The sequence below is a fragment of the Crocodylus porosus genome, unplaced genomic scaffold, assembly GCF_001723895.1.
Source record: "Crocodylus porosus isolate Cpor-Errol unplaced genomic scaffold, CroPor_comp1, whole genome shotgun sequence".
In the NCBI taxonomy this organism is placed as follows: domain Eukaryota; kingdom Metazoa; phylum Chordata; order Crocodylia; family Crocodylidae; genus Crocodylus; species Crocodylus porosus.
Genome location: NW_017728948.1, coordinates 35,612,210 through 35,623,621, shown reverse-complemented (window position 1 = coordinate 35,623,621; position 11,412 = coordinate 35,612,210).

Here is an 11,412-nt window from a genome sequence, read left to right as displayed (position 1 = left end):
CCCTGCCACGGCAGGAAACAATACTGGGGTCAAACGACCCCAGCAAGATGTTCATCTAACCTCCTCTTAAAAACCCCCAGGGTAGGAGCCAGGACCACCTCTCTTGGAAATGGTTCCAGATCCTAGCCGCACTGACCGTGAAGTAGTGCTTCCTGATATCTAGCCTAAATTCAACTTGATTGTGTAGTATCTTTACTCTCAAAAATGCTGTGGTCATAAAATGTAGAGCTGCTTCATACTGTTTACTTTGTTTATGAATTCTTAAGAATATTGCATGCTGAGATCACATATTATTGTTCACCCAAGAGCTTTGTTATTACTCATGAGCCCAAAGCATCTGCTGAAGATACAGTGAAGCAGACCTTTAAAAAACACATTAAAATCATGACATCTAAACAACGCAACAGTTCACACTTCTGGAAAAATGACACTCAACAGCACTATAGTTAAAGTTATAGAGCACTGCATCACAATCATATTTTTTAAAAATCCTAGGTTTAAATATGTATAAGCTAAGCCTGTGAACAGCATGCAAAATCAGTATCTCTGCAGGCACTTTGCAAATATTTCATTAGCTGTTGTACATGCTATTGCCAAGTAGACCCATCGGAGTGCATCGTTATGCACACAGAAATCCCATGCACCTTTTTGAAAATATGCTGTATTTTTGGCATACACCCTGCACCCTTTCCCCCAAAATCAGCTCTCCCCTTCTTTGGGGTGCATGCCGTAAGTGAGAAAATAGATATTTAGTTGGAGAGAGAAACACCCTGCTTTGAGTCCTACTCCACAGTGGCTGTTGCATTGCTATTCATGCAGCTGAGGGAGTCCATTGACTTAATGGATCATCTCTCCTTTTTAATAGCATTGATGTTAAAATAATCAAGCTAAACTTTCCTAAGGCAATTCTTCTACCTTCTTGCTACTCCTTTTATTTCACAGCCTTGGAGACTGTTTTCAGAATCATAGATCTATCCATGGAGACTAGTATTCAGGATCACTAGGGTTTCAGCTTTAGTTAAGCAGGAAAGGGAGGATAGATCAGCTGAAGATTAAGCTCTGCTCTATGTAGCTGTAACTGCAAAAATCCCTCCTGGCCCCCCTTATTCTGCTTTCAAAAACAAGATGTGTATTATATTCAGGGGTGGCTGAATAGTTCAGACAGATTGAGGAAGGAAAATAAGCAAGTTATTCATAAAGGAATACCGACACTGGAGTGAATAACTGATTCCCTGAGACATCTAAGTTCTCCTGTCTCTAAAACAGAACTTGTTTTTACCTTTATCTTTAATTGGCTTGTTTCAGGCTGTAGGATCTTGTCTTGTACACATTTAATTGTCCATGTTTCAGCTCCATACAACAAGGTAAAGATCATGACTTATTGATAAACCATGAGGTTGGTTTTGAATCTGGTGTTGTGAGCTTTGAACACCCATTTCCTCAGGTGTCCAAAGGCTGCACTTACTCATTTGAGATGACACTGGATTTCTTCATTGATGTCAGCCTTCTGCAAGAGATTAGGTACTGGAATAGTCAACATTCTCCAGAGTCTCACCATATATCTGAATTATCAAAGCTGGGGACTGCTCATTAAGAGCTTGTTGATGAAGGACCTTCGTCTACTGAATGTTTAGCATTAGTCCCATTTTCTTGTATGCCTCCGTAAAGGCATCAACAATTGCCTGAAAATCTGCTTCCCAACGAGCACATACTACAGCAGATATAGCATTTAGATCACGATCACTTAGCTGCTGCATGCTCCCAAACAGCAGCTTCCCCTCCCCATTTAAAGTGGCTAAAAATGTACATTTGTCTATACCTTCAGGTGTCAGGAGTAGTAGAGCCACAGTTGTGCAGCACTGCATTGGAGCTAATATATCCAGCACCTCAGCAGAGCTAATTAATCTCAGAGGAACAGTGTGCTGATTCAACTATACTATTTCCAGTACCCCAGCAGTGATCTGTCTTGTGTAGGCATACTCTGGGTATATGCAAGCAGAAGCTTAAGTAACTGGGGAACTTTAAGGTCAAGGACTGAGATACCTGTGGAGCTTAGAGGCCTCCACATTAATGCAGCAGCTGAGTTGGAGTTTTGAGATTTGTAACCCAGTACTTGGTGAGTGACTTTGTCAAACTTTCTTGTCCTATTCTTTAAGGCTTCTTAGAAACATTTTTTTTAAAAACCCACACTATACTGGAAAAAGCAGTGTATTAGTTCAACCTGGCTCCACAGCATCTGTATAGAACAGGCACTTCAGTGGGGCTTTTTGGCACTTTTATCTAATAGCTGATTCTGTAAGTAAAAGCTATTAGATAAAACCACCAAAAAAAGCCCCAGTAAAAGTCCCAAACTATACAGATAGTTTGAACCAGGTCCAACTAACATGATATGTCTTCTGCACTGGGCTTGGCCCAGGAACACACTGAGTTTAAACTAAAGCACCATTTTTATTATTGTTTTTTTTAATGTCTGTAAGCAGTCTTAGCAGCTTTGAGTCTGGTCACCATTCAAATTCTCTTGAACTAATGAAATTCTTCTGAAAGATAATGACCAATATTTAATACTGTAAAAGCAGATTCTAGATACCAGTTCTGGATAAATGTTTGTTTTTTTTAAAAAAGGCATGTAAATGTCATGCTTTATGTGATTTTATCATTCATGTAATACAAAAACTAACATGAATGTATAGTATTGAACTCTACTAGATGGAATATTGGATGATCCAATAAAATGTGATCTTATCATATCTCAGTGTCTAGCTTATAAATAACTCACAGAAATCTGAGAGGAGAAAGACCAATTAGTTCGTCTAGTCTGCCTCTTTCCTCTCCTTTGCCCCCAGCCCCTAACAAAAAAAAACAACCTTGGGACTGTTATTTGTTAGAAAGATTCACTTTTAGTTCAAGTGACAGGTGCCTGGGAATGTTTAACAGAAGTTTCCTAGTTTGTTGGTTAACTGTGAAGACTATGCAGCCACAGACCCAAAGCAGTTCCATGAAGTTGTTCTTAATTTGCTGTGATTTCCTGCACCATTTTCTCCATTTTCTTACTGTCTAACTATACAGGCAAATGTTCTGTATCTCTCCCTTTTTCTAATTATTCTTTCACACTTTGAAGTTTTTTAAAGCTTCAGCTCCATTTTCTTTTTCTTTTTTCCTAATTCAACTTTTTACAAGAAGTCTTGGAGAGATTTTTTTTTTTACCTTAATGATAGAAAACAGATTTCTCCAGTGTAGGGACATTTGCTTCTAATTTAATTTGACAAGGCTGCTGATCCTTAAGTGACTCATTAATAACCCTCACTCACTTATCTTTTAAAAATAAAGTAGAAAGATTTCAAATTGTACGTTGCTGAAGTATATACAAACCTGTGTTACTGTCATTCTTACCTTCTCCCTTCCCCTTTCCTGTTGCCTTCTGTGCATCTTATCTGTTTCTTCAGGTCATAAACTCTTTGGGGGTGGAGAATGCCCTGCAATTAGCCGATACAGAACACAGCACAAAAAGGGCCAACAATGAGAAGTCTCTGGGTGCTACTTTAGTATAAATATACATAACAGTATTTATAATTTCCATTTGGAATTCATCCATCACCTCCTGGTATTGCAATATGCCTTCTGTACAGAATTTTCTGATCCATACTTAAAGTACAGTAAAACTGGGAGCATCTTTCTTCCTAAATTGTCATCTAGAAACAGAAGGATACAACCTGAATACCTTAATTTCTTTGCTGAGCACAGCTCTGACTGAACCCTATTTTAGGGCCTCTGGACCATTAGGACCATTTAATCTGAGCAGCTGTCTAGGACAAACCATAGAATTTCCCACAGTAATTCTTCCATCAAATTCATAAATTGCCTTTGAGCTGGATTGGGGCACTTAGAAAGACATCCAGGCTTGATTTAAAAACTTCTAGTGATTGAGGATCCTACTGTATCGCAAGGTAAGTATTTTTCTAAAGGTTAATTACCTTCACTTTTTAAAATGAGCACCTTCTTCTGCATGTATAAATCTAGTTTTACCTTCCAATACCAGGCCTCACTTGGCTGCTAAATGAAAGGGCCATCTCCTGTCAGAAACCTCTTCCCCGTGTATATGAATGGACATTAACTATATGCCATATTTAGTTAGCAACACAGCTTGAACTCTACAGTCTACATTTGAATTACAAAGTATAATTTTATGCTGATGGTTAAAAAAACAGTTGCGTCCATTGGATCTTCAGTGTCCTTCTGATGACATGATCCTAGGACACTTTTGAATTCCTGAGAAAGAATAACTTAATATTCACTTTCTGTCTTTGTTTGACACTGAGTCCTGATGCACTTGACCCCAAAATATTGATGTGGCAGTTATCTAGCTTCTTGTCTTTTAGGTTTCTCCATTCAACCTATGCTAATAGCCATTTAAAGGCTATATACCAAAACACTGTTGACAAACCATTGGCACTAATTATTATCACGGGGAGTTGAGAAGTAGACAATTGGATTGACTTTCTTTCTTTCTAAGATGGGAGAGAATTCATCACTGGCTGTCCATCATCTGTTTTACTGCCAAAGGAACCACTGATTTAGTCGAGAAGGGTCACACACATAGTGCTTTGCTTTCATTATCCTTATCTCCTCTATATGCATAACCTGGACAAAGCTCTTGAAAAAGAACTGTTCAAAAAGCTTGCACAAAAGAAAAGTTGCACCTAACAGGCTTGTAAAAGAAGAGTCAAAGAATCACTATTGTCCTTGGTGTGCACCAACTGTTGGCTATAGAACAACAGTTGTTTAAGCACCCAAAATAGCAGTAAGGTATCTAATGCCTGCATGCATCCAAATTAGAAAATTAGATCCAAATTATTTAATAATTTGATAAGGCTTCAAACATTCTACTATGAACCTTTTAAACCAAGTATCAGCTAGTACTGCCTGTGTTACTCATAAGCACTGGACAGTAATAAAATTTATTCATATGATAATCATCCCAAACATTGCCAAGGGCTTTTAGGTGACACTGACTGCACAGTAGCTCATTACTACCATGCAGTAGCTTCACATCATGCTTCCTGCCATGCAACCGTAAACAACGCGTACCCCTGGCGGCTGGGTGGGGGGGCACAGCGGCGCTAGTGGCAGTAGGAGCACAGAAGTGGTAAGCAGAGAGCTCCCACAGACACCTCTGGCAAAGGGGGTTGGCAAGCAGTGACTGCCTGCAGGCGCTGCCGACAGTGTAGGTGGTGCCTTTTCACAGGGGGTTCACAGCCATGCTCAGGGGGTGCGCTTGCACCTACGCATTGCCAATGCACACAACGCTACTGCACAGTAGTAACAAGCTACTGCACTGTCAGCGTCTCCTGTAGACACAGCCTCTGTCTCACCAGTTCACTGATAATATGATTTGTACCAAACCCTATCTGGCAACTACCAATAAGGCTGCACAAAAACATTCATAATCTATCAGACAATGCTTTTAACTTCCTAGCTGATAATTTCATCCTTCTAAACTTTTAAAATTATATAGACAGCAATGTCTCAAGTTTATTTATCTATCTGCAGGCATCTAGGTGTTCCAAATGTAGTGCTGAGAAGACAAAGATGTATAAAAATGTTTGTTTTCTCAGATACCCTTAGGTATCTTAGGTTCCTTAGATATTTTAAAGCATGACTTGTGTTTATAGAAATCTGTCATTTTAAGAAGCTTTGTAACACAGTCAGGCCTTTGTGCTTCATATTGACTTTCAGTTTCCTACATAAGTATAGTTTTTAATGTGTAAACAAAAGAAAATGATGTGTTCTATTTTTCAAATTATCTTCAGAAATAGAGGTGATGCGTTTACAATCTTGGAAGGGATGTGACTGGCATTTTCTTGAGCAGGAGATAAAGAATACTTAATGTAGTGTCATACCATATTATAGTCCATGAATAGCAACTTTGAATTAAAGTGGCGCCCATTAGTGCTGCTATGGTCATAGGTCTGTCAGCTTTGCTAATATAACCCTTATTTCTAGGGGTTTGAAATTTAGTCACTGAAATTCATTTTAGCATACCAGCCTTAATCTTGAACTTTTTCGTTTGTCCTTCTGGTGTCTTGCTACTTTCTAATGAATGTACAACAAGAGAGGCTTCCACAGCTACATCAGAGATGACTTGGCATAATATTTTGATAACTTTCCATAATTTGTGTATATACATGGTATTATTTTAATTATAAAATAAATATCATATTTCAGAGCCTTGGGACAGTTTGTTTTATTATCCATAACAGATCCAAGATTTATATGAATCCAAAATGGAAATTATGGATTCTCAAAGGAAAAATATCATTTTAAACAAATACCAAAATTCAGTTTCTACAATAGACTAACATCTCCATCATATCTGTTCTAATCAATTGAGTAAACTGCATGCAATGATCAAGATAAATAGATACACAGTAGCTAGTAACCACATCTCAAACATTTTAAAGTTAGGAAGGGATAATCCAACCCACACAATTAAATTCAGTGGAGTAAGTGGAACTACTTGTGAGAGACAAGCAAGCAGGATTTAGCTCAGAGTCAACTACAACTTTAAAAGCTCCATAGGAGGTATTAATCTGATTGTCTAATGACTTCATCATTTTAAAACGGTTCAAATATATGATGCGGATCATGTGTTGTAAATAGACCGAGTAATGTAACTGTCTCTAGACAACTAGAACAAACTTTCTAGGTCAAATGTCAGTTTATTTTTCCTCAAATATTAATTAGAAGTAAATATGAAATAAATAAAAAAGAAGCATTCAAAATACATTGTGTTTTTTAAATATATCTATAGGGTCAAGAAGGCACTACAATATTACACGCTTTCCTGAACAGAACCTACAGGGGCCCAGATTCTGTGTAATAGAATCAGTAAGTTGCTAACTGCTTAAAACTCATAGATTTCATAGATTTCTACAGTCAGAAGGGACCTGGTAGATCATCAGGTCTGACCCCCTGACACCTGTCTAATCTCCTCTTGAACACCTCCAGGGTAGGGGAAAGCACCTCCCTTGGAAGCCCGTTCCCTATTTTGGCAACCCTTACCATACAGAACTTCTTTCTTATGTCCAATCTAAATCTGTTCTCCTTCAGTTTGTGGCCATTATTTCTGGTAACCCTGAGGGGCACCCTGGTAAACAAGAGTGTCCCCTATTCCCTGCTGCCCTCCCCCACCAACCCCCCGACGAGTTTGTAGGCAGCCACAAGATCGCCTCTCAGCCTTCTCTTGTGGAGGCTGAAGAGATTCAGATCCCTCAGTCTGTCTTCACAGGGCCTTACCTGAAGGCCCTCAACCATACAAGTAGCCCTTCTCTGAACCCTTTCAAGGTTATCCACATCCCTCTTGAAGTGCGATGCCCAAAACTGGATGCAGTACTCACCAATGCCTACAAACTTCAGTGGAAATACACAGTATGCATTGCTTTCCAGGAAGCCTATGACACATGGAAGCTTTGGACCCACATACTGTTCTATATTATGTGATAAGCTTGATGTGCAACTTTTATCCTCTAAAGTAAACCTTACTATACAAGTACTTCTATAGCAGTCGTCAAGTTTTGTCACATGAATACAAATTCACAGATTGCAGGAAATTAGTTTCAGCTTTAACTTTTCTTGTTACACTGGGCATAAATCACACTGTGCTATTTCAATGTAGATTCCCATCACTTAACAGGATAAAGGTTTTGTATGAAACAATATCTGTTTATTTTGTGATTCTCTTTTGTGTCTACAGACACTTTAATCAATAGCTACAAATTCATTTTCTCTTTTCCTTGATACAATAACTGTTTAACTTGCTTGCCTTTGGTTTTAAAATAAAAGCCTATCTTTAAGCCAGAAATAGAAATAAAAATACCAGTATTATCATTACCAATAAGTTTGCAGCAAAATATTTTTAGCATGCAGATTTTTTTAATATATGCCTAGTAGAGCAGATATTGACTTTTATGAAGGACTGCAAACAAATAAAAGCTATATTTATAGGCAGAATTACATAAAATATAAAATATATTAAACATGCATTTATTATAAGCCCCTCTTATACTATTGACATTTGTGCACAACACAAGGAACCCAGTTCCAGACCCAAAAAATTGTTTAGTTACTTAATATGGGGCTTGAGCTATTGAGTCATATTCTTTCTTGTGCTTCTACCAGGAGTGAATTGGATGTGACTTACCACAACTGGTACCATGGAGTGTGCCCCAGTCCAACTTTACCTCTAGCCTACTGGTTATGGCACTCCTATGGGAAATGTGGGTTTGAACTTCCTGTTGCTAAGGTTGGCATAAGCCCCATGTTTCCTGTTTCAAGTGCAATATGCTAAATGTGTAACAGCTGGAAAGCAGCTATACCACCAGCAGCTGTGTTTTAAAAGCAAACAATAAGCCTGTCATAGAACCCTTGGGTTGTAAAGGTCTTTAAAAGCTATTTAGTCCAAACCCCTATACAGATTCAGGGAGCATGTCTACGTGTGTGATTCACAGATGTTTAGGGCTGGAAAGGACCTCATGAGATCATAGGGTCCCCCTGCTCTGGGCAGGAAAGACTGCCGGGATTAAATAACCCCAGCAAGGTGTGTGTCCAGTCTCCTGTTGAAGATCTCCAGGGTAGGTGCCTGCATCACCCCTGCTAGGAGTCTATTCCAGAGTCTGGTCACACAAACTGTGAAGACGTTTTTCCTTAATTAATGCACATGAATAAACTCTGGAGTTTATTGCTTCGGAATTTATTCATGCACAGCATGTGGAACCTGCCTGAAGCAGCCTGGGCTGGCACCCTGCCCCCCAGGTGCCCTGCCAGCCTGGACTGCTTTCAAAATGGCTGAAACTAGTTTAAAATAAACTGGATGGATATAGTATCAGACTTTACTCATTTAGGTTTCTTGGTTTATTGAACATTTGTCCCAGATCCCCTCCAAATTCAAGTTAGCTCACAATCCTGCAACTCTCCCACAAACTCCCCCTTGCAGGGTGGGTGGGCTTGCCTTGGCTTAAGCTGTCTACTCCAGCTGAGCAGGGAGGCATCCTCTAGTGCCCCCCAGCTTCTGTCCAGGGCCACTACAGACATGTGGCTGCATTTCTGGAATCAAAAGTGAATGTCTGTTCACTTGCTTATCATTTCAATCTATGCAGCTTAAACTATTCTGTGATGTTTGAATTGTTTCAGCCTCGGGTTTTTTTGACTGTCTGTACTTAGCCAATATTCTAATAGAGGCACAACCAGCACTAAGGACAATGGAACTATTACCTCCCAAGTCTTGTATGTAATGCTCCTTTTATAGCCAGAATCCCCAGATTTCTCTTGGCAGTGCTACTGTCTAACCAGTTATCCCCATTCGGGATTTGTGCATTTTGTTTCTCTTTCATAGGTGTACCACTTAGCATTTGTTTTGGCTGAAATGCACTTTACTGTTTATAGCCCTGTTCTCTAGTTTAGCAAGATCCTTTTGAATTCTAACCCTATCCTCCAGAGTGTTTGCAATCACTCCCAATTTTGGAGTCCTCCAACTGTAAGGGATGCTCTAAGTCCCAGATGGGGTTTGGGGCTGTCACATAATTTATGGCTTAAGGTAGATCCTTAAATCTGGAAGAAAGGCAGCTTTTTGGTCACACCTTTTTCTTCAACACAGCCTCACCTCTCCTATTGGCTCAGTTAGGCATTTGGTAAACCAGCTGCTACAAATCCCATTCTTAGGTCTTTAACTCTTTCCATATATACAGGCAGTCCTCAACTTACAATGTTCTGAGTTACAACATTTTGACATAAGATGCAGTTTTCAGGAACCAATTGTGTCATAAGTCTGAGGACTGCCTGTATAAAACTTAGACAGCTAACTTGGATGCATGGCTGACAGGTGCTTCCCAAGTCTGAGGGGCACCAGGTCACCGATGCAGGGGATCCCCAGCGGCCGATCGCCAACCGGACAGGGGAAGGTGCCCTAGCAGCCGATCACTGAGCCAGTGGTAAAACCAGAAGTTCATGCACTTCTGGTTTGGCAGCTGGGGCTTCCAAGGGGTGTATGGCCAATCTCAGGGGGGCACATGCACCCACATGCACCCCCCAGGCATCGCCAATGCTTGGGTGTGTGGATTCCACTCCTGAGACAACTGAAGATAATTTTACTAATGCTTAGTGTTACCCTGTCTAATTGTCTTTGTGGGATCTGGGCCTAAATCCTTAATGAATTTGCGTTCTAGTTTTACATTATCTAACCAACTCTCATGGAAGTTTGTTGCTAGCTAATGAAGATCTATATTTGTTCTAGTAGTAGAAACCTGTGTTTAGAGCTGAGGAATCAACATTCTAATCCTACTGTGATATATATTTAATATTCTAGTCTGCTGTTTGTTACATATGGATTTGTTAGATAACAGAGCTGCCAAATTAGAATAATCCAGAAATTTAGAGTAATCCACATCAATGATTTTAACCATTTTCATTTTACTAATGAGAGCTTTTTTATACAGGATTACCTTCTCTTTATTGAGGCACACAACAATAGCTATAAATGTGTACATTGCACATACTCTAGAGTACACACTAGTTATTCATTTTGCATTAAAATATTGCTATAATTTTCCAGTGACTTTACAGAATCATTTCTTAGCAGGAAGGAACTAATTTAGTGGCTGAAGTAGCAAATTTAGGTTCTCTCACTTGATACATCACATCTTGCATCCTTGTACAATTTGTATAAAGTACACCAAAACTTTAGATGTGATTTTTTATTTGACACTTTTCAGTGTTTTGGTGCCTGGTTTTAAATGTGAAAACTCATTTATTCCATAAATATTTACCCATATTTTCATTTCTCTTGTTGTTTAACACCAAGGTTTAAATTTCATTCCAAAAGGAGAGAAAAGGAAAGTATTACTGTATCAAAGAAAGGAGAAAATGGATCTGCAACTATTGATTAAAATGTTTGTAGACACAAAGGAGAATTTAAAAGTAGACATTGTTTTGTTTTGTTTTGTTTCTTTCCAAAAAGAAGTTTTCTAAGGGTGGTGTTACAGGTGACTTTTAAACCTTTCTAAAGGTACTTAAAATGGGAATGTCCATATATTAAACTGTGCTAAGTACCCTCAAAGCACTTAAAGCTACAGTACTTTGGGCAAGGGTTATCTTTGAGCTGCTCTACATAGCTTCATAGAATCATAGAATCAATGAGTCAGAAGGGACCTAGACAGATCATCTAGTCCGACCCCCCGCCATGGGCAGGAAGGAGCACTGGGGGTGGCAGGGGTCATAAGACCCCAGCTGGGTGCCTATCCAGTCTCCTCTTGAAGATTTCCAGGGAAGGTGAGAGCACCACCTCTCTGGGAAGTCTATTCCAGGCTCTGGCCACCCTTACAGTGAAGTACTTCTTCCTAATATCTACCCTAAACCTATCCT